The sequence below is a fragment of the Patella vulgata genome, chromosome 4, assembly GCF_932274485.2.
Source record: "Patella vulgata chromosome 4, xgPatVulg1.2, whole genome shotgun sequence".
In the NCBI taxonomy this organism is placed as follows: Eukaryota; Metazoa; Mollusca; class Gastropoda; family Patellidae; genus Patella; species Patella vulgata.
Window position 1 is genome coordinate 84004919 of NC_065882.2, and position 25546 is coordinate 84030464.

Sequence of the window (25546 nt, forward strand, 5' to 3'; positions counted from 1 at the left end):
GGTACATCTACTTTAATAATTCATACCTCTAGTTTTATAATGGTAGGTACAGCTACTTTAAATATTCTTACCGCTAGTTTTATAATGGTAGGTACAGCCACTTTAATAATTCATACCTCTAGTTTTATAATGGTAGGTACATCTACTTTAATAATTCATACCTCTAGTTTTATAATGGTAGGTACATCTACTTTAATAATTCATACCTCTAGTTTTATAATGGTAGGCACATCTACTTTAATAATTCATACCTCTAGTTTTATAATGGTAGGTACAGCCACTTTAATAATTCATACCTCTAGTTTTATAATGGTAGGTACAGCCACTTTAATAATTCATACCTCTAGTTTTATAATGGTAGGTACATCTACTTTAATAATTCATACCTCTAGTTTTATAATGATAGCAGACTTCTAGTTTTTCTTCTATCGTTGTTTTTCAACTGCAATTCTCTGTGGTTGTTTTTATATTTTGAAATGAAAATGTTTCACATTCGACAAGGTGTTTATTTTCAAGCTTTTGTTTTTTATTTATTTATTTATGTTTGGTCCGAAATCACAGTGCCTAAGTGGGTAAGACGCTGGCTCGTTAGCCTGGAGGTCGTGTGGTCGATCCCTGCATGGGCCGGAAAAGTTCATCCAGATTTTCCGGCATGATTCCACTTTGTCAGTGATGCAGGACAGCTGTCTAGTCATTCGGGTGGGGCGAAAAACCGAGGTCCCGTGTACACATTGGCGTGCACGTAAAAGATCCCTTGGCAGTTGGAATTCGATATAAGAGTAGGCCATAGCGCCGCTGCCCGGGCAAAATTTCCCTCATAGCACACTGTATGGCGTATGCCCGTCTTCATTAGCCCAGTTCGGAGCAGAACAATAGGACGTTAAACCCCATTTCATTTCATTTCATTTCTTTATGCATTGTGCAAGGAGGGAAATTATGTCCGGTCCGTACAATGGCGTTTCCGAGCTAATATAGATGGGTATACCCCATGCGGGGTACTATGGGAGGAGATTTCGCCAGCACAGTGGTGTTTTACCCCCCTCGTCATCCACTTGCCTATAATGCAGGTTGTTAACCTACGTATAACTCAGGTTGACATTAATGCACCTGTCTATAACTCAGGTTGACAAACACCTGTCTATAATACAGGTTGAAATTAATGCATCTGTAACCATTACATCAATGAATTGAAAAGAGTTAATATATTATTTAATGTATACATGGGTATCATGTGAAGAGTATATATTATTTATATATCTTTCAACTAGGTCGATGTAATACACAGCGACCATTGCTATATAGTATTACAGTTAAGGCTGTGGCGTGCAGATTGGGGGCCGGGTCGTTTCAGAGGGGCATGGGTGTAGGGGGAATCAAATCAACAAAGAGAGAAATCGAAATTACGTTTTATGAAATTTGAAATTATCACTGTTACCTTTCCTAAAAGAATGATTATTTTTACATATTCAGATTGCCTTCCTTTCTGGGATCTGTGAGTACTGGGCCCTGTACTTGAGTTCTGAGAACATACACCCACTACACCCCTACATTTGAGTCTTGAGAACATATAATCACCACACCCCTATACTTGAGTGTTGGGAGCGTACAATCACCACGCCCCTGTACTTGAGTCTTGAGAACATATAATCACCAAGCCCCTGCACTTGAGCGTTGGGAGCGTACAATCACAACACCCCTGCACTTGAGCGTTGGGAGCGTACAATCACTACACTTCTATACTCGAGTGATGGAATCATACAATCCCCACACTCTTGTACGTCACTTGTGCGTTGGTAGCATACAATCACCACACCCCTATACGCCGTTTAGTTCAAGTCATTCATCAATATGCCTACAAATATAAACAATAGCAATTTCGGGTTTGGTAGTTTGCTAACGCTATTTAACCGTTCTGTTTCTTGATACTGTGCAGTATTTAACTGTCTAGTTGTTCGGAAGAGACAATAGACCTAAGTCCACCCGTGTACTAGCTGACGTACACATAAAATAATTCGATGATGATTAGACGGAATCGCCACTGTCCGGGCAAAATTACCCTCATAGCACACGTCCATTGCCTTAATGAGTAGCGTTGATATATTGCTTGTTCTATGATTTGTTAATGGTTTTGACTGGACTGTCTCGTACACACGACCAGCTGAATAGTGTACTGCCTAGTACAGGTCTTGTTTCTGGCTCAAATATTAGTCATTTATTCTCATGAAAAGCCCATAGCCAACTCTCTAGACCATCGGATGGCTTGGGTATGAAGTGGATTAGGAAATGTCTGCACTATCTTCCGTAAACGTTAAAATGGAAATTAGAGACTAGGCGTAGCAATGACACTTAACACTCGAGACCATTTACTCTGTTTCTTATCAAAACTTCATACATTTATAACTTTTCTCAGAATAAAGCCATTTGACTTAAATTTTCAATTCAGTTTCATTGGTTTGGACAAGAAATTAGGCCATCTTGTTGTTCTTGAGGGCGTCGCTCTTCGCAAATAGCCTACGGCTCCACTATTCATATATAATCGATGTGAAACTTGGCATGAGTGTTCCTGACACATGACGTCACAGGTCCAATATGGCTGTAATGATGCCATTCTCAATTGCTGGTACGCTTATACTTCTTGAACTATACACCAAGAACAGTCATCTGTTTATCTGTGGGGGGTTGGATGGCTGAATGGTTAGCACGTGCGTGCTGTATCATAAGACCTGTCATTGAGTCAACTGGCGTGGTTTCGAATCCCCGGTTGTACGTGACAAGGAGTAGGGTCGTCTGTCCAGCCTCGTGGGTTTTCTCCGGGTCCTCCGGTTTCCTCCCACTGCTAAAGACCCCTACGCGCAAGCGAATTATTGAAATAAAATTAAAACCACATGTTAGTCCCGAAATGACCTCTTTCTCTCTCTCTCTCTCTCTCTCTGGCTAGGTGGTTAAGACGCTGGATCGCTAGCCTGGAGGTCGGGTGTTCGATCCCTGCATTGGCCGAGAAAGTTCATCCAGATTTTCCGGCGTGGTTCCCCCTTGTCAGTGATGCAGGACGGAGGGCCTGACAAGGACAGCTGTCTAGTCCATCGGATGAGACGAAAAACCGAGGTCCCGTGTATACATTGGAATTCACGTAAAAGATCCCTTGGCAGTTGGAATTCGATATAAGAGTAGGCGATAGTGCCGCTGCCCTGGCAAAATTTTCCTCATAGCACACTGTATGGCGTATGCCCGTCTTCATTAGCCCAGTATAGGAGCAGAACAGTAGGATGTTAAACCCCATTTCATTTCATTTCTCTCTCTCTCTGTTTATCTTTAGGCTATTACACCAAGAACAGTCAGTATTCTATCAGAACAGTCACCTGTTTATCTTTTAACTATTACACCAAGAACAGTCAGTATTCTATCAGAACAGTCACCTGTTTATCTTTTAACTATTACACCAAGAACAGTCAGTATTCTATCAGAACAGTCACCTGTTTATCTTTTAACTATTACACCAAGAACAGTCAGTATTCTATCAGAACAGTCACCTGTTTATCTTTTAACTATTACACCAAGAACAGTGAGTATTCTATCAGAACAGTCAGCCGTTTATCTTTAAACTATTACACCAAGAACGGCCACTCTTTATCGGAATCTTACATAATGTATCTTTAAACTATAAAAAAAATTCAAATAACACAATTACGGGTCCATCGTAAAGATAATGAAGCGATTTAAAACGGAAACAACTTGAATTATTCTGTGCCATCTTGACTTTATTCGACTAACCACCCTCTCACCTCCCGTCTCAAAACAAGGTTAACAGAATCAACAAAAACATGTAATTGTTTGGCTTCCTCAAGGTCGAAATTTAAATATCTGGGAGTCTGTTGACGTGATGCTCTATATTCCCGCGTGGGGAGACATGTTACGTCTTATCTTAGTTGAAGTCCAATATTGACTGTGAGCCAGTAAAAAAAACCTCCCAGGAATCAACACCAACTAAATCTAGCGTTATATCGACTCTACACAATCACTCCTTGCTACATATCGAATTTGTTTTGAAATCATCTTTGTGTTCTGAGATGCAACTGATTCCATGAGTCGACCAGTAACACGATAAATTTAGTGCGGATAGTGATAGTAGTTTCTTTCAGAAATTATTTTAGAGAGATGGGGAGGCGGGGGAGGGTGGAGGGGGGGGATGTACACGTCCATTCAACACGTTTTAGAACCAACATAATATAATATATTTTTATTTTAATAATTTATTTTCGCTTCGGGATCTGTATCAGTGGGGGGAAACCGGGGGAATAGGCAGACAAAACTATTACGTGTAACTTACAGGCGGGAGATCGAAACCATGATTTTTGACTCATTGACAGAGAGAGAGAAATGGGGTTTAACGTCCACTCGACACAAACTAGGTCATTTCGGGACTAACATATGGTTTAATTTTATTTACATAATTCGCTTGCGCGTAGGGGTCTTTAGCAGTGGGAGGAAACCGGAGGACCCGGAGAAAACCACGAGGTTGGACGGCGACCCTACTCCTTGCCACGTACAACCGAGGATTCGAAACCACACCAGTCGACTCAATGACAGACTTTATGATACAGCGCGCGCACGCTAACCATTCAGCCATCCACCCCCCCCCCCCGACTCATTGACAGACCTTCAGTTATACAGCGCAAGTTTTATACTACCCCCCACCCCCACCCGCCCTAACCACAGCTCCATCATAGCCAACGTGCACACGGGATCCAGGGTTTTAGTTCCATCCGAACGACTAGACATTGTTCCTAGCCACACACCCCGTCCTTCACCACTGACAAGGGGATGCAGGACGGACGACCTGACAAGCACAGCTGTGTTCGGATGGGACGAAAAATCAAGCTCCCGTGTACACATTGGCGTGCACGTAAAAGATCCCTTGACAGTTGGAATTCGATATAAGAGTAGGCTATAGTGCCGCTGTCCGGGCAAAATTCCCCTCGTAGCACACTGTATGGCGTATGCCCGTCTTCATTAGGCCAGTTCGGAGCAGACCAGTAGGACGTTAAACCCCATTTTATTTCACTGACAAGGGGAAGCCACGCTGAACAATCGAAAGGAACTTTCTTCACTGGTTAGTGAGCAAGCGCCGTATTCAGTAGCTCTCAAATCAAACCATAGATTTATCCATTGTCTTACTCAGTAGCTCCCAAATTAAACGACAGATTTACCCATCAATAGATCGGATCTGTTCCAACCACGGCATTAACTGAACATAAAAACATGGTAAATGTTGTCCTCCTTGTCCAACCATCAACAAGCAACGTGGTAATGAAAGCTTGTATTTATATCCCATAATGTTCCAATAATTTTCACTTATTCTACGTTTTTAACTAACGAATTATTCTTTATTACTGACATAAAACTCGGTAAATCTATAAACCCGATCACTATGAGCAAACATTATTACTTCTAATATCCCTGAGCTCAGCATAAAATGCAAATGACAACATTTTAAGACACCCAGAAGAATATCTAAGACCTTTTTACCCCGGTCAATGAGCTCCGTATGAGTTTTATACCCCGGTCAATGGGTACCTTGTGAGATTAATGTTGCAATCTTATTGGGGTTTTTTATGTGATTAGAATATCACAATGTTTATTTCATTTCCATGTCGTGCAAATACATTAAAGGGGAAATCATAGTTTGCTCTGGGCCTCCGAAAAATAAATTTTGCGTAATAAAAGCCCATAATGGGACGAAATTGGTTGTTAACCTTCACCTCAAAAGAGTTTATAAAGCTTACTGTAACATTTAGAGCACTCTACTCCAGTTTCGCATTGCTTTCCTGGATAAATACAACTATTTGCGACTGTTCGTAAACATTACCAAGTGGTAATTAAAACGGAGCAATAACCTACTCGCTGGAAAAGAACAAAAACTCGAAACTATCGCGGGAGGTTGTCACGTAGTGAGCGTGTTTGAGTCAAGGGACACGTTTTTCTCGGCACAAAGTGATTGCTGGGCAAGAAGTTCGTCTCCAACTCCAACGGACAACTAGACTGCAATATCACATGGGTGGAAGCGGCTGTTAAATAAATCACTTCGGTTCAGATAGTTGCCGGGGGGTCGAATAAAGAGTTCCACCTAATATTAACAAGCTTAATTTGCGGAAATATGTATGTGATTTCTTACATTAAAATTAAAGCAAAGGTCAATTACGTCATGCGGAGCTTGTTCGTCACCCATAGTTAAACTTTACTGAAACGTTAACAGTCATATTTACAAGCATTGTTAAAAACAAATACATATGTACATACGTCATCACGCAACCATGAAGATAAAAAAAAAACCGACCGTATGACTGTCTCAATGTAAATTTTTTAATTTATTGTTAAAGGAAATGCCAGAAACATGCTGAGCTCACGAGATCATAAAGATTAAAAAAATGACCATATGTCAGTCTCAGAATTACCACCATTTAGTAAGTGCAGGGGGGCTGCACCACACAAAATTTACACAAAAACAAATACACGGACAAGACATCATACTTAGGAAAACACAAATAAACAAACAATTCAAAAAAGTGAATGGATCCGGGGGGCTAGCCGTAAGCGTCCACTGCGCTGTACAGTCCCGAGTCTGTAGTGACACAGACTTCACTCAAATTTGAAAACATATATAGTGTTGGCGAGACTTGAAACCCCATTTCACTCCACTCTATTCTAATAATAAAACTGTAGTCGTCTCTTTAAGAAACAATCCACTGGTTCCTAATGAGTTGACATTTTGAAAGGTGAGAGAGTTTGAAACGATTTACTCCCAGAGTATTGACGAAGTTGTACAGTTTGTGTCAGATTGGTGATTTATTGTTCGAGTCTCCAGAGATTTATTTTTCGATCATCCAGAGATTTAACCATCATCGCCCTCCATTGTTTATATTCTGTAATTTATTTTTGTACTGTATAAAAACCCTAACCCTAACCTGTCATTTCTCACCGTCCCACCATCTCCATAGAATGTTTTATATTCTTTATTGTTACACTGTAAAGAAATCATACAATGATCTAGGATGTTACTTGGCGATTAATAATATATCCTTTTAATCAAGATTTGAAGATTAACAAAGAATCACAAAACACGTTCAACTGTGGGCGAATTCCATCTTTCAGCAGCGGTAACAGCAAATGCTCTTCGTCCAAAGGTTGTAGGTTTCTACTTTGGGATCGCTAACTGATTGAGATTGTTTGAAGGCAACTGTCTTTTTGGAATATACCGTTGAATTAATTCACAGAGGTAATCAGGAGCCTCCCCACTGACCTATTGATATGTTAGAAATGAAATGAAATGAAATGAGGTTTAACGTCCTACTGTTCTGCTCCTAACCTGGGCTAATGAAGACGGGCATACGCCATACAGTGTGCTATGAGGGAAATTTTGCCCGGGCAGCGGCGCTATAGCCTACTCTTATATCGAATTCCAACTGCCAAGGGATCTTTTACGTGCACGCCAATGTGTACATTGGACCTTGGTTTTTCTTCCCATCCGAACGACTAAACAGCTGTCCTTGCTAGGCCCTCCGTCCTGCATCACTGACAAGGGGGAACCACGCCGGAAAATCTGGATGACCTTTCACGGCCAATGCAGGGATCGAATACCCGACTTCCAGGCTGAACATGTTAGCTGGCAAGCGAAGCCTTAAAATAACTCATTTCAACAAAAAGTAAGATTGGCGAGGATCGAAATCCAATTGGTTGATCAATTGCGAAGGCAGTATATTTATTAAAGAAATTCCAACATTTATAGACCTTTCTGCCCACGCTGTGGACAGTTGGCTTATACAGTCTGAAGAGGATGTGGATTTTTGACAGATTTTCAGTTTATAATATTTTTGTAAAATATTGGAATGATATTTCCTTTATAAGCTGACATTTCTTTTAATGATCTTTAATCACTCGATCCCTTTCTTCCGATAAACATGTTTATAAAATCATTATTATTACAGTATAATTTTAACATGAAATAATATTGATGAATTGGTTGGTTATTTTCTCGGAACCATTCGATTGGAAATATGTTGAACCTAAAACAACGATCATCCTGAATAAATGATGTGTTCTAAAAGCATTCAACAAATAGAGAATGAAGCGTTCGATTGGAAACTTGTAATCAACAGACAAAGTGCATCTTAAATTAATGATGTTATCTGATCATGCGCCATTGTTTTATTAACAGATAGACAATCTATATGCAAACATTATTAATAATATATTCAAACAAAAACGTAATTACAAATACAAAATATAAAGGGACTTCGTGTTGATCTACATATTGACTGGGGGCTTGACCAAGAACACAGGAACAGTGTCCAATGATTCATTGAAGAGTAGGTGGAAACGCCACTGTCCGGGCTAAATGTCCCTCACAGCATACTGCATAGGGTATACCCGTCTTCCTGTTAAACTTCACACGGACCCATATAAATGTCCCTCACAGCATACTGCATAGGGTATACCCGTCTTCCTTAGACACGTAGACTGTTAAACCTCATACGGGCCCATATAAATGTCAAACGTTATTGTGCTGTGTTATTCAAATAAAATTGAACCACCATATTTTAGTCCCGTGGACCCAGTTGGTGTCCAGTAGATGTCATGCCCCTCGCCCTCTCTCTCTCTCTCTCTCTCTCTCCCTCTCTCTCTCGATTCCCCTCTCTCTCTATCTCTCTCTCGATTCCCTCGTGGGTTTATTCCTCCTGTTAAATACCCCTACACGCCTCCGAATTATTAAAATAAAATTAAACAATGTTACTCTCTTCTCTCCCCTTCTCTTTCTCTCTCTCTCTCTCTCTCTCTGTTGGACATAATGTCTCTTGAAGTTATGATTGAATACACAGGTTAATTAGAAGACAGTTGATAAAAACACCAATTGATTTTATCATAAAAACGGTTCCAGGTCAGTTTCTTGTAATAATCTATATTATTATGATTGTTACTAATTAAACCATAGTGCCACGTCTGTCTATATTATGATTATTACTAATTAATGCCACGTCAGTCAATATATGAAACGTGTGTTGTAAGATTAAAGGAGATGAACTTCTAACTCCATATTAAACCATAGCCCCATCAGTCAATATATGAAACGTGTGTTGTAAGATTAAAGGAGATGAACTTCTAACTCCATATTAAACCATAGCCCCACCAGTCAATATATGAAACGTGTGTTGTAAGATTAAAGGAGATGAACTTCTTACTCCATATTAAACCATAGCCCCACCAGTCAATATATGAAACGTGTGTTGTAAGATTAAAGGAGATGAACTTCTAACTCCATATTAAACCATAGCCCCATCAGTCAATATATGAAACGTGTGTTGTAAGATTAAAGGAGATGAACTTCTAACTCCATATTAAACCATAGCCCCATCAGTCAATATATGAAACGTGTGTTGTAAGATTAAAGGAGATGAACTTCTAACTCCATATTAAACCATAGCCCCATCAGTCAATATATGAAACGTGTGTTGTAAGATTAAAGGAGATGAACTTCTAACTCCATATTAAACCATAGCCCCACCAGTCAATATATGAAAACGTGTAGTAAGCTAAAGACGAATGTATATATCGACATAACATTTGAAGATGCAATACCCAGAGAACCAATAAGCTTTTTCCTTAATCAGCAGAAATGAAATAAACCAAGATGACCAAGGTATTGTGTTGACGAGAAATTAAACCCCATTCCTGAAGAGTTAAGTTTGAATACAACCTTTGTCTCGATGTTCGTGGATAGTTATCGGTATAAAACAGCGTCGGGTAATTCCAAGTTAATAAATTATACACAAAAGTAACTCGTAACCCACGAGGATGAGGGGGGGGGGGCATCTTAGATCAATATGTGATGGCAACCCACGACGAGTTAAAGGGTATCTTAGAAATGAAAATGTCATGGCAACCAACGAGGGGGTAGAGGGCATCTTAGATCAAGATGTGATGGCAACCAACAAGGATGTAGGGGGAATCTTAGATCAGAATTTCTTGGCAACCAACGACGAGGTAAAAGGTATCTTAGAAATGAAAATGTCATGGCAACCAACGAGGGGGTAGGGGGCATCTTAGCTCAAAATGTAGCCGATTTCTATTCTTACTTCTTATTTTGTCTCCTTTTTTTTCTTCTTTCAGAAAAACCATCCAAAAATTCTAAAGGACCAGGTAAGCTGATTTTACCTATTATAAAACAAAATATGTGGAGTCGTAATGACGGTGAACAAACTGATCTGTCTCAAGCATTAAACCGTTTCTCCCTGTCTTGACATTAATAATCTCATATGATTAGGTCTTGGCAGCGTTAGGAATCACACACGAAGCGGTTTTACTTTCTTAATCTATTAAATTCACGTTTTTTTTTTGTTTTTTGTTTTTTTGACGAAATGACGAAATGTGCAGTTCTCACGTGAAGAAGTGGCTAGGGAATAGCAGTCCTTCAAAACTAATGGATAGCTTTTCTACATTCAGATTCAATGCGGAACTAGTTTTAAGTCAGGCGGATTAGTTTTTTTTATCGACGGAAGTAGTTTTATGTCGGTGTCGATAGATTTATGTCGACGGACGGGTTTAAGGCCAGCGGGACTAGTTCTACGGATTTAAGGCCAGCGGGACTAGTTGTATGTCGGTTTGTTTCCCTGTGTTAAATTTCAACATGAATGTTTGTTTAAACATGTATTATGCAAAACCTAAATCTACCTATTGCAGGTCTTTCTTTAGGACTGAAATGTTACCTAAATTATTAAACATGTATTATGCAAGAGATAAATCTGCCTATCTCAGGTCTTTCTTTAGGCTTCAGATGTTATCTTAATTATTAATTACACATTAATTAACTTATCCAGACCATAATCAACTCTCGATGTCATCGCTAGCCTGCGATGTTTATTGGATTAGGTTCCGATTTGTCGTTCGACTTCCATTCATGATTTAATCATGAAATGGATAATCGAGACTATGTTTTTTTTTATCGTACTGACTTTAGTAATGATGATCGAGGCTAAGCCGAAAATTCAATCGCTAAAATCGCGGTTCAGAGTGGATCAATTTGACTGAAAATTTCAGCAAATTGCCTTTACATTATCTAGTTTTTAACTATTATAGTGAGAACTGCAAGCTCTTTATCTAATCTTCCATAATTTATTTTTGAATGTCCAAAATGATGTCATTTTAAATAGCCCTTGTATTGTTTCTGTTCTTTATACGTACACTTTCGATTCCCCGGTTGTACGTGACAAGGAGTAGGGTCGACTATCCAACCTGGTGGGTTTTCTCCAGGTCCTCCGGTTTCCTCTCACTGCTAACGACCCCTACGCGCAAGCGAATTATTGAAATAAAATTGAACCATGTGTTAGTCCCGAAATGACCTGTCTCTCGCTCTCATACGTACATTCGATTCATTCTCTGTCCATTGAAACTTATGTAAAACACTTGAACGCCATCTTGACTTTAACAATTAGTGTTTTAAACGTCAATTGATTTCACTATGTCATCAGGTCTGGAAACTAATCAAACCCGATCGATCATATATATCGATCTCACCACCCACTGCAACCTTGTCCGTAATCGATAAACTAAAAACACCATGGCGATTTACTCTCATACCATGTTAGAATGAGGAAACTTAATTTTAATGGATTGGTTCCTTACGAAAGTAGGCTAGGAGTTTACAAAACGGTTCCCTGTGTCAGTGTTGTGGACGAAGACCCCGACAGGGTAAAACCGTCTAGTCGTTGGTGTGTACGTAAAAGATCCCTTGACGGTTGGATTCCGATGAAGAACAGTGGAAATGTCACTGCCTGGGTAACATTCCCCTCATATAAATTAGTCTTGTTGTAAGGTGGTTCACAGTCTCAAATATTAATGTTAATAAAAACTGACCTGCCTTGTCAGCCTGTTGCATCTATAATCACAACTACGGGAATGAACAATGTTCAGTCACTGGGTGATCGCAACCACACCACTTAACTCAATGGCAGATCTTACGATTGCAACCACACCACTTAACTCAATAACAGACCTTATGATCTTAACCACACCACTTAACTCAATGACCTAATGATCTAAGTCACGCCCCTTGATTCAGTGACATACCTTATGATCTTAACCGCACCAATTGACTCAATGACAGACCTTATGATGAAAAGCACACCACTTGACTCAGTGACCTAATGATTGAAACCATGCCACTTGACTCAATGACAGACCTAATGATCGAAAGTGCACGCGTTAGACCATTCGGTCACCAAACCCCCGCCTTTCCAAGAGGCAACACACTAGATTACTGGAATAAAAACAAAATAACCAAATTATTGAACTCCCTATACCCACTAGTCGTGTACAACCAACACAGGCAAAGTTTACACAGATAAAATTATACGAATCTACGAGACATGACCCAAGGACTTGTTGAGTGTTGATTAAATCTTTTTCCAATTGATCATGATCAACTTCCGGTTGTTGTCCGTGATGCTCGTTATTATTGTCTACAGGCGGAGTGAGGGGCTGTTCAACAATCTAAATAAAGTTTTATGGTCGGCGTCTCTCTGCCTTATGAATCAGTTTTTATTCGTTTCATTCCGTCGTTTTTATTTCGGTACGAGATGTCCACTTGTCTGGTTGGTATTAAACATACATTATACAAGAGCTAAATCTGCCTATTGCAGGTCTTTCTTTAGGCCTGAAATGTTTTCAAAATTATTAATAAGACATTAATTAACTTATCCAGGCCATAATCAACTCTCGATGGCATAGGATTATTCCGATATTAAATATATTAGAACAGTTCAGCCATATTTTGATTTAAGCTAAAAATGGAGGACCGCGACTTAGCTTCGAACAACCAGTACGGTGGTTGAAATTATTGCACAGGCCTTGTCAAACCTTCAAAGGCTAATATCTTCGCTCGCAATAGAATAATTTGAATGAAATTTTTAATATTTTCATTTTACATTATCTTTTTTCGAACTATTATAGCAAGAAAGGCTAGATCTTTATCTAAATCTTACATAATGTATCTTTAACGATCTGCGTCCATTCTTGTAACCTGCTTGGTCAATAACGAGGAGACACCCGGATTCGCGCCCGGTGTTGGCCCAGAAAGTTCCTCGGGGGTATTCCAGCTTAGTTTACCCTTGTCTCTTGAGCGGAAAAGTAGGATCTTAAAAAACATTTCATTTTCCTTCTAGAAATGAAATGATGAACTGTCTATAATATAGAGAACCCCGTGGGTTTTCTCTGGGTCGTCCAGTTTCCTCCAAATGCTAAAGATCCCTACGCGCAAGCGAATTATTGAAATAAAATTAAATCATATGTTAGTCCCGAAATGACCTAGTTTGTGTCGAGTGGACGTTAAACCCCATTTCTCTCTCTCGCTCTCTCTATAATATAGAGCAGGCGACCTAGGGTCGAAACAACGCCACCTGACTCTCTGACAGACCTTGTGTTCTAAAGCGCACACGTTAGACCACTCGACAAACCCAGCCACTAATCACAATACGCATTTATAAACCTATATATTATCTTCGGTGCCGAAATGTGTATTATTATTAAATGGTGATCACGTGGCTAAGTGGGTAAGACGCTGGCTCGCTAGCCTGGAGGTCTGGTGTTCGATCCCTGCATTGGCCGAGAAAGTTCATCCAGATTTTCCGGCGTGGTTCCCGCTTGTCAGTGATGCATGATGGAGGGCCTGACAAGGACAGCTGTCTAGTCCTTCGGATGAGACGAAAAACCGAGGTCCCGTGTACGCATTGGCGTGCACGTAAAAGATCCCTTGGCAGTTGGAATTCGATATAAGAGTAGGGGATAGTGCCGCTGCCCGGGCAAAATTTCCCTCATAGCACACTGTATGGCGTATGCCCGTCTTCATTAGCCCAGTATAGGTGCAGAACAGTAGGACGTTAAACCCCATTTCATTTCATTTCATTATTATTAATAGAATGATTTATCTATTTCTGTATTAGTTTATCATCTCTAATTTCATTTTTATATCTTGTTTTTGTCAACAAACAAAATATTGGGATTAATCAAATATTAAATCGTAATTCTCAGCTATTGCCCCTGGTCAGTTTAACTTGCTTCATCGACTCTTTCTTCGGCCATGATTGCCTTTAATGTAGCAATGATTACTCCCCCCTCCAGGGAGAGCTCTGTGCACATATATATAATATCATTTTCGACAACCACTTATTAAATGCATTTAGCGTTCATATTCAAACCCCACTATTAACAGGATATAGGATATGTAATTTTCACAGTTGCGTTCGTGACTGGAGCTAAATGAGTTTTTCAAAGCAGAGCTTTTAAATTGATACACGACACAGCTATTTTATATTAAGAAAATAAAGGTCTTTAGCTGCTTTTGTTCGGAAATGATATACATCCGCTGATGGGACTATCTTGGTAATTCTGTCAGGGAGAGGAAAACTTTGCTAGACTTATTTGTAATTTTTGGGCTAGCGTGACAGGGGGAAATGATATTGGTTAAGCTGGCAAGCGGATCGAAGAAGCTGTCTGTGAGATGGGAAGTAATTTCAGAATTAAACAATGGTCCGCTTGACGTTATAATTTAGTTATATTATTGTTGATCGCCGCTAGGGAGCTCCTCAGTAGTTATTGAGGCAATTGGTTCTGTATGACCAAGTAGCGCGTGATTATTGTCGCTCGACACACGATTACGATATGTTCCTCTGAATTAAATTCCGATTGCTATATAACCAAAGATTATATTAAACATACATTATGCAAGAGCTAAATCTGCCTATTGCAGGTCTTCTTTAGGCCTGAAATGTTATCTAAATTATTAAACATTAATTAACTTATCCAGACCATAATTAACTCTCGATGGAATCGCTAGCCTGCGATGTTTATTGAATTAGGTTCCGATTTCCCCTTCGACTTCCATTCATAATTTAATCATTAAATGGATAATCGAGACTTTAGTAATGAAGATCGAGGCTAGGCCGAAAATTCAATCGCTACAATCTCGGTTCAAAGTGGATCAATATGACAGAAATTTTCAGCAAATTACCTTTACGTTATCTAGTTTTTAACTATTATAGTGAGAACTGCCAGCTCTTTATCTAATCTCCCATAAAGTATCTTTAAAATTACTTCTTCAAAGCAAATAAATATTTAGAAGTCTTTACATTTATTTGCCTTGAAGAGCCTTTTTTGTTTGTTATTGTTCAAATAAAAATTACGGGCACATCCATAGTGACTTCCGAGAAAATCACGGGATGAAAGGGACATTTATAAAAATTTTGTTCAGATATATTACGACTGTGAGTGAGGCGATGGTGTTGTATATAATACATTAAGGTTTCCCCAAGGGGCACAATAATCCCACGCATGCAAACCAGATATATTGTAATTTAAGGTTTTCCAAACGGTACTATAATCCCACGCATGTAAATCAGATATATTATAATTTAAGGTTTTCCAAGGGGTACAATAATCCCACGCAAATAAACCAGATATTTCGTAATTTAGGGTTTGCCAAGGGGTACAATAATCTTACGCATGCAAACCAGATTTATTGTAATTTAAGGTTTTCCTAAGGGGCACAATAATCCCACGTTTGCAAACCAGATATATTGTAATTTAAGGTTTTCGAAGGAGTACAATAATCCCACGCATGTAAATCAGGAAAATGATTATTTAACTATACGGCTTATTTATGTGTTATTGTATTCCCTTGGGATATTGGGAAACATGCCAGATTGAAATATGATATCATTCAAGGAGAAATTGTAAAAAAAATAACATCTAAACTAATTGTCGTAATATTTGAAGTGATTATTCTGTAATTCTCTAAGGTACTAACGTGAATCGCCGCCAGAGGGCTCTTTTGTTACCGGTGATTGTGGCACCACTGACGTCAATCTCAGAGCTTAAAATAATGGTTGATTTTGCTTCATGTAAACGTCCTTCTCGGTACACGTAAACGTTTATCTTGGTACATGTAAACGTCCATTTCGGTACATGTAAAGTCCATTTCGGTACATGTAAACGTCCATATCGGTACATGTAAACTCCATTTCGATACATGTAAACGTCCATTTCGGTACATATAAACGTCCATCTCGGTACACGTAAACGTCCATTTCGGTACATGTAAAGTCCATTTCGGTACATGTAAACGTCCATATCGGTACAGGTAAACGTCCATTTCGGTACATGAAAACGTCCATCTTGGTACATGTAAACGTCCATCTCGGTACATGGTTGATTTTGCTACATGTTAACTTCCATCTTGCTACATGTAAACTTCCATCTTGCTACATGTAAACCAAACGTCCATCTTGGTACGTGTAAACCAAACGTCCATCTTGGTACGTGTAAACCAAAAGTCCATCTTGGTACGTCAATGTTGCAGCTTGACAAAGTTTGAAATCAGAATATCTTTAAAAAAAAATTATACATACAAAGCTTGAAATTTGTTATGAAACCATCTGCAAACAGAACTTTGACATTGCATATATTGACAAATTGACAAATAATCTGTTTATGTGGAATTTGTTTAACATTAGAATTAAAATAAATATGCCTTGCCTGAGTTATCTGATAAATGATCACAAATCACAGTTTGCTAGTTTATAATTGTATAATAATATAAATCATTAAGGTAGTATATATAAAACATCCGTTTATTTGCTTCAAGATGAGTTTTTTATTTTCTTCTAGGCGTAAAATCTCTAAAATCATTTGATAAGCCTCCTTTTAAACCGATTAAATCAGAGCCTGGAAATAATCTACCGTTGATTTTAAACATACAATATGACGTCACATTAATAATGATGTCATTGTAATAATCATATTAAACATACATTATACAAGAGCTAAATCTGCCTATCTCAGGTCTTTTTTTAGGTCTGAAATGTTATCTAAATTATTAATTACACATTAATTAACTTATCCAGACCATAATCAACTCTCGATGTCATCGCTAGCCTGCGATGTTTATTGGATTAGGTTCCGATTTGCTGTTCGACTTCCATTCATGATTTAATCATGAAATGCATAATCGAGACTATGTTTTTACCGTACCGACTTTAGTAATGGCGATCAGTTGCTAAAATCTCGGTTCAGAGTGGATCCATTTGACTGAAATTTTCAGCGAATTTCCTTTACATTACCTAGTTTTTAACTATTATAGTGAGAATTGCCAGGTCTTTATTTTATCTCCCATACTTTAATTAAATGTTTTAATAATCAACTTAGGGTGCATTACACAGTGAAACAGTTGATGATTTCTGAAAAATGCAAACGATGGACTGTAAAAAAATATTGTTTTGTTTATCATTTCTGGACTAAAATCACCATTTTATCTTCTGGGCATTTATAAACATCAGTTGTAAGAAATATAACATTCCCAATGAGACTCCGGGTCGACGTTCACAACATTTTGAGCTAGTAAAAGTTTATACGACTGAGAGATGAGACGGTTTATGGTCTATTAATACTGACAATAATTATTCTAGACCTAGCTATGTGGCTCTACAGATTCTCAGGAACAAGTCTGGTATTTTTATATCCGACTTTATAAAGAAAACTAAAAGCGGTGGGGGTGGGGGTAATTTTCTAGTTATATTAAATTGTTCTGTAAATATTACTGTATAAAATAGTCATTGTTTATCGACATGTCCACACGAATTGGTAAATATATTTTATAAAGCGTAATATCTTATTTTATTTTGATACATTTGTTTACTACTTCTTTCTCTATTCATGAGTCCAACCTCGTGGGTTTTCTCCGGGTCCTCCGTTTTCCACCCACTGCTAAAGACCCCTACGCGCAAGCGAATTATTGAAATAAAATTAAAACCATATGTTAGTCCCGAAATGACCAAGTCTGTGCCGAGTGGACGTTAACCCCCCTCTCTCTATATATATATAATATAGAGCAGGCGACCTCTCTCTCTCTCTCTCTCTCTCTCCATGAGAAAAACTGATATAGGCCTTTGTCTGTTGTTCAAAACAAATACTGTTTAAACTATATAATCCAACCATTCTGAACCGCTAATATTGGTGTGTAATATTGGTGTATGATATTGGTGTATGATATTGGTATATGATATTTGTGTATGATATTTTTGTATGATACAGTGTATCGGCTGCAGACGAGTCCTGGGACAAGGGATTACATCGCAGTTCATCTGAATATTTCTCTTGGGTTTTAATATTCTGTTATCAACATTTTCTTACTTCAACTTTCAAACGTCTGTCCATCCATCACGTTATCAGTAATGTCTGCCTCTTAAAATTCAAACTATTTAAATAAATGGGTTGCACTGAGGATAAAATAGGGGTTAACGTCCTACTACACACTACCAACGAGGGTAACGAAAACAGGAGTGTCCTCGTGGGGGGGGGGGTTAAAGCGTACGTGTTGTATCATAAGGTCTGTCATTGAGGCCACTGCCGTGGTTTCGATTCCCCGTGTGTACGTGACAAGGAGCAGGGTCATCTGTCCAACCTCTACGCGCAAGCGAATTATCGAAATAAAATTGAACCATATGTTAGTCCCGAAATGACCTAGTTTGTGTCGAGTGAACGTTAAACCCCATTTCTCTCTCTTTTGTCCTCGTGGGTTTTCCCGAAATCTCATATTATTCTCCCAGATCTAAAGACCTCTAATGCAGAGTGTCGAGTGAATGTTGTTAATTAATTCACATGTGCTATTATTTTTGTTTCAGAAATCGAAATCTCAGGACTGACGTTTGTGGAGAAGGGAAATCCCCTAAAAGTGACGTGTAACGCCACCGGAAATGATTATCCGCCTGAAGGTTTGGATTGGTTCAAAGATGGACTTAAAATAACGCCGAACGATCGAACGTCGATCAACATGGACGTATCGATATCCGATCGAACTATAATCAGTACCCTAGTTATTCTAAGGGCTGATATGTACGATGCCGGAACTTACGTATGTCGTACGTCAGATCTACAAATCACCAGTGCTAAAGTTAATGTTTTAAACAGTAAGTATTGATTTTATTAAATAGTGGGACTGGGGAGGGGGAACGCTAAAGTTTTTGGTTTTGATTTTTTTTTTTTTTTATTAAACGGGTTTAATGTTGCTGGTGAATTGTGCAGGGGTGGTGGTGTTGGGGCTGGGACGTCATTTCCAGTCCTCCAAAATGTTCCCCAAAACCCAAGCGCTATCGTTTATATTTCAAAAATAAAGATATATGTTTTCATAGTCAAATGACCACAAATCACCAGGGGCCTGTTTCACGGAATTTTAACTACGATAAAATCCAAATTTTAGTAACTTGATTGGATAATATAAGACTTATTTTAGTGTTTAGCCAATCAAGATTGAAGTATCTACTAAAATTTTGATTTTATCTTTAGTTAACATTTCGTGAAACAGGGCCCAGTTCTAAATTTATTGTTTAAATCAGTAAGTAATTGTGCTTCATGGTCATTATTAGTTGTTTTTGAACTGGTGTCGAGCAGTCACGACACTAAAGTCCACTCGACAAAACTAGGTCATTTCGGGACTAACATGTGGTTTAATTTTATTTCAATAATTCGCTTGCGCGTAGGGGTCTTTAGCAGTAGGAGGAAACCGGAGGGCCCGGAGAAAACCCACGAGGCTGGACAGGAGACCCTACTCCTTGTCCGTACAACAGGGGAATCGAAACCACGTCCGTTGACTCAATGACAAACCTTATGATACAACGCGCACACGCTAACCATTCGGCCATGCACCACCGCTCCCCTTGTGACACATGGGTTCTCAATTGAATAATAAATCAATGTAGAACATATGTACGCTTTGTTTCTGTTAAATGAATGATAGAATTCGACATGGCGGCCTAATAGATTAAATTACCTAAAGAAAGGAAATATGAATGATTATTTTGTTTATTGATTGTTCCCTATTATTGCCCAATTGGGAAATGTCATGATAAAGTCAAACGTTTGTTCATTTTATTGTTTAGTCTATTTATATTATATAAACCATCAGTCAGTTTGTTACTGGACAATGTTGTTAAAGCACGCGAATTCCGCGTGTCTCAAGTCAAAACGAATTATATATTGTATTGGATGTTATAACGTCTGATGACCAATTCGTGTAGAATTAAAACATTCGTGATAAAAGCCAGCTCGTTTAAGATCAGCCGCCAACATTTTTATAAGTTAAACGTTGAGCTCAGAAAGTTCAAATATTCATAAGACGTGTACTGAGAGAGAGATGGGGTTTAACGTCCACTCGAAACAAACTAGGTCATTTCGGGACTAACACATGGTTTAATTTTATTTCAATAATGCGCTTGCGCGTAGGGGTCTTTAGCAGTGGGAGGAAACCGGAGGACCCGAAGAAAACTCACGAGGCTGGACAGACGACCCTACTCCTTGTCACGTACAACCGGGGATTCGAAACCACGCCAGTTGACTCAATGACAGGTCTTATGATACAGCGCGCACGTGCTAACCATTCGGCCATCCAATCCCCCAAGACGTGTACTGAAGTCAGTAGATTGGTAAGAGTTCAAAATGTGAACAGACGTGTTGCAATCCAGGGTCTTAGACGGGCATATAAAAACGAACTAATCAAATCATTTTACGAATACCATACACTAAATTGAACCATTTGTTAGTCCCGAAATAATCTAGTTGGTGTCGAATGGACGCCCCTCCCTCTCTCACACACACACCCACACACCCACACCTACCACACACACACACTCCCACACCTATCACACACACACACACATACCACACCCACACACGCCCACACCTACCACACACACACACGCCCACACCTACCACACACACACACGCCCACACCTACCACACACACACACACCTACCACACACATACACACACGCCCACACCTACCACACACACACACACACACACGCCCACACCTACCACACACACACCCACACACCCACACCCACTCACACACACACGCCCACACCCAAACACGCACACACACACCCACACACACATCAATTGGTGTAAGTAAACTGATTTTATTTTATACGTTTATTACAAATGTCAAGTCGTCTTATGTCGGATCTTGCTTCATGATAAAAGATAATGTTCCCTGTATTTCTGCGCAATGAACCACTGTGCCGCAATTATGGAGCGAGGTTTCAAGAAGACAAATCATATGTTCAATGAACAACTAACCTATGCCAATATTATGGAACGAAGTCTCAAGAAGATAAATTATGTGTTAGTTAAAATTAGTTAACTGATCGATCATAAGAACTAGAATATATGAATTAGTTGAAGTATAATATATGAATAACTTACATCACTATATATCTCACACATGACAACTCTATCCATTGTGAATAATTCACACCCAATATTGACGTAGTTAACCGTATTCACGAAATAAACGCATTTTATTTGTAATAATTACCAGTAGGCGTTTCTGTTGTATGTTTTATTTTTAACGTTAGCCCTCACATTTCTATGCTGGGGGAGGGGGGCGAATGGTTAGCCTGTGCGCGCTGTATCATAAGGTCTGTCTTTGAGTCAACTGGCGGGGTTTCGATTCCCCGGTTGTACGTGACAAGGAGTAGGGTCGCCTGTCCAACCTCGTGGGTTTTCTCCGGGTCCTCCGGTTTCCTCCCACTGCTAAAGACCCCTACGCGCAAGCGAATTGCTGAAATAAAATTAAACCATATGTTGATCCCGAAATGACCTAGTTTGTGTCGAGTGGACGTTAAACCCCATCTCTCTATCTCTCTCTCTCTCTCTCTCACTCACACACACACACATTTCTGTAAGACTGTGTGTGAAATAGCTTTATTTAACGTCCGCTTCCACCGAGGCGATATCGCAGACCAGACTAGCAATTGCCTCTTTTGATACCAATTCCGGAGGGCCTGACAAGGACAGCTGCCTAGTCCTTCGGATGAGACGAAAAACCGAGGTCCCGTGTAAACATTGGAATGCACGTAAAAGATCCCTTGGCAGTTGGAATTCGATATAAGAGTAGGCGATAGTGCCGCTGCCCGGGCAAAATTTCCCTCATAGCACACTGTATGGCGTATGCCCGTCTTCATTAGCCCAGTATAGGAGCAGAACAGTAGGACGTTAAACCCCATTTTATTTCATTTTTTTGATACCAATTCTCTATTTCTCCCTTTCCCCCTTTTGAATGTCAGTTTTTGTTGACTTTTTGTTCTAGAATCTAATTGCCATTTTTTGTCAGGTTTTGTTGAATATTCATGATCAGTATGTAAACAGACTCCTTTCACCGGAACTAGCCAAAAAGAGAAATGGTCACAGATCACTAATGATTTCCCCATTGACTTTAATGTTAATTCTCGTCTCTTAGACCGGCTCTAACTTTTTCCCAAATATTCGTTGGGTAGATGGAGCAACATGTGGCAAACTCTTGTCTAAAAACATGTATGAGGTTCACCATGAAAAACTTGAGATAAACAAGCTGGAAGTAGAGACAAGTAAACATGCAATTTTCGGCCCTACGTTTCAACCAAACCAACCTCTCAACTCTTGTATCCTTCCGCCCGAAAATCATGAATATTCACAAAACACATGGCAGAAAATGTATTTTCAGACGCTTTTCTTCGATTCTACACCAAAAGGTCAACAAAAATCGCTATGCCAAAGGGGGGGGGGGGAGGAAGACTAGAAATAACTTTCGCCCTACATTCGTGACGGCGTAGAAATATTTGGTGAGCTGTGTCCAAATGGGCAATATTTTTATCTGTTGAGTGTCACGTGTTTAGACTCGTCGTGTTTATAAAGATGGAGATCGTGGGAATGCTAAAAACAATATTATAGACCACGAACTGCTCTAGAATTAATATTGGGGATCAATAAGTCCGTATCACTTTGAGAAACATTTTAGTAAATATTCGATCGGTCGCTACGGTCAATTGTGTTTTGCGCTAGTAATCACTAACTTTCTTGGCCTTATAAATTTCATCCAAACTAATCCAGTGTAAATTTTCTGTCCGGCGCTGCCGTCACTGGAGAAGGATATAATAGGTCTAGATTAATGTCGCGTCATTATAACTTTTTATCTCCACCGATTAAATTCTGAAACTATTTTTAATGTATGAATTAGTGTAGAAAAGTTGAACGTTATAACCAATTTCATTTCATTCCCGGTTTTACTTTACGTTAACGGACAATCAATATAAGGTCTGGATACAGTAGTCTACCGTAAAAAGACCTGTAACTAGAGTCTGGTAGACAGTGAAGCACGCTCTGTCTGTTCTACAATTGATTTTAAAACATGATCTGGTTAGTTAAACCATTATATATTCACCAATAGAAACACTTTTTAGGTTTAGTAAGGTTATTAGAACAGACACTGACCTCTTCCCGTACTATATATTAAGGTCCATATTTGGAAGGGGTTATAATTGGTAATTATACTGATCTCTTCACGTGCATATTATATGGAAGAGGTTATAATTGGTAATTATACTGGACCCTTCACGTGCATATAATATGAAAGAGGTTATAATTGGTAATTATACTGACCTTACGTGCATATAATATGGAAGAGGTTATAATTGGCAGTTATACTGATCTCTTCGCGTGCATATAATATGGAAGAGGTTATAATTGGTAATTATACTGGACCCTTCACGTGCATATAATATGAAAGAGGTTATAATTGGTAATTATACTGACCTCCTTACGTGCATATAATATGGAAGAGGTTATAATTGGCAGTTATACTGACCGCTTCACGTGCATATATGAAAGAGGTTATTTAAAACATGGTATATATGATTTTTGCTATTGAGGCACTCTATATAATAAACAAGCACAAAGACTATTTAGTAGGTAGTTTTAGGATTAGGGTTAGGTCAGCAATGCATCATAAATATTTGGACGCGGTTATTCATAAAAAAAAACTGTTCACGTATTTATGTAAGCGTGTAGTGTAGATTATAAAACGTCATGTGGGTGATCCCTATCTGTACGTTATTAAAACCCTATGTTACTTCAGAAATATAATAAGCTTACTCTTCCGGACACCTGTTACCACTGTTTGTCGTGTTTTTTGTATACGGCGAACGTTCCATTTGCTGATTACACTATTTTGCCTATACCGTTTTTTGGGGTTTTTTTTTGAGGACTTCGATTTTTGTCTATTGGTTTGGATTGTTCGTAGTGTGGTGGGGTGGGGGGGCGGGGGTAGATGGCCGAATGGTTAGCACGTGCGCCCTTTCCTAAAGCCTGTCATTGAGTCAACTGGCGTGGTTTCGAATCCCCGGTTGTACGTGACAAGGAGTAGGGTCGCTTGTCCATCCTCGTGGGTTTTCTCCGGGTCCTCCGGTTTCCTCCCACTGCTAAAGATCCCTACGCACAGGCGAATTATTGAAATAAAATTAAACCATATGTTAGTCCCGAAATGATCTAGTTTGTGTCGAGTGGACGTTAAACCTCATCTCTCTCTCTCTCTCTCTCTCTCTCTCTCTCTCTCTCTTTCTCTCTCTCTTTTTCTCTCCCTCTCTCTCTCTCTCTCTCTCTCCCCCTCTCTCTCTCTCTCCCTCTCTCTCTCTACCTCTCTCCCTCTCTCTCTCTCTCTCCTATCTCTCTCTCTCTCCCTCTCTCTCTCTCTCTCTCTCTCTCTCTCTTGGATTGTTCGTACTTGTTTTTATTTTATTTAAACCTTCTTTTTCTAACACTGTACATCCATCAAGCCTCCATCTTTAAAATTGATGATTGATTGCTTAAAATAATTTACTAATTGAAAACGTTTTTAATCTGATTTTCCAACTTAAAAACTAAACAAAACACGTCAACACTGACGAGTTATGTAACCCTCGTACAGGCAAGAAACGACGAATCCGTGAAAAACGTACCATAATCTAATTACGTTTGCCTCGCTGCATGGTTTGGCCTTGCTTTGACACAAGCACCAACTCATAGAGATGCAATCTCCTGATTCCATGCCAATTTTCTTGCTCATTGAATTCAGTGCTGTGAGACCAGTTAAAAGTGCCCGATATAAATTGCACTGTCGTTATTTCTACACAAGCGATCTGTTGTACGGTTTAACTAGGCCAGGATGGAATGGAGAGAGAGAGAGAGAGAGAGAGAGAGAGAGAGAGAGAGAGAGAGAGAGAGAAAGAGAAAAAAATGGGGTTTAACGTCCACTCGACACAAACTAGGTCATTTCGGGACTAACATATGGTTTAATTTTATTTACATAATTCGCTTGCGTTTAGGGGTCTTTAGCAGTGGGAGGAAACCGGAGGACCCGGAGAAAACTCATGAGGCTGGACAGGCGACCCTACTCCTTGTCACGTACAGCCGGGGATTCGAAACCACGCCAGTCGACTCAATGACAGACTTTATGATACAGCGCTCGCACGCTAACCATTCAGCCATTCAGCCATCCAACCCCCGAGGATGGAATGGAGTTGGGTTTGACATCTTGTCGACATTTTACATGGGATTTTATGGGAGTTTATATCGTTGTATCATAAGGGCTGTTATGGAGTCAACTGGCATGGTTTCGATTCCCCGGTTGTACGTGACAAGGAGTAGGATCGCCTG

The 25546-nt window shown here is 39.3% G+C and overlaps 1 long non-coding RNA gene across 2 annotated transcripts in view; it reads left to right on the forward strand.

The window, feature by feature from the left end:
• Positions 1–18996, forward strand: part of LOC126818818 (uncharacterized) — a 152223-nt gene extending 133227 nt beyond the window's left edge. For both annotated transcript variants that reach the window (XR_007679340.1, XR_007679339.1), the window contains 2 exons: positions 10162–10191; positions 18723–18996. This is a non-coding gene — a long non-coding RNA (uncharacterized LOC126818818). The remainder of the gene's footprint in view (positions 1–10161; positions 10192–18722) is intronic.
• The last annotated feature ends 6550 nt before the right edge of the window (positions 18997–25546 follow it).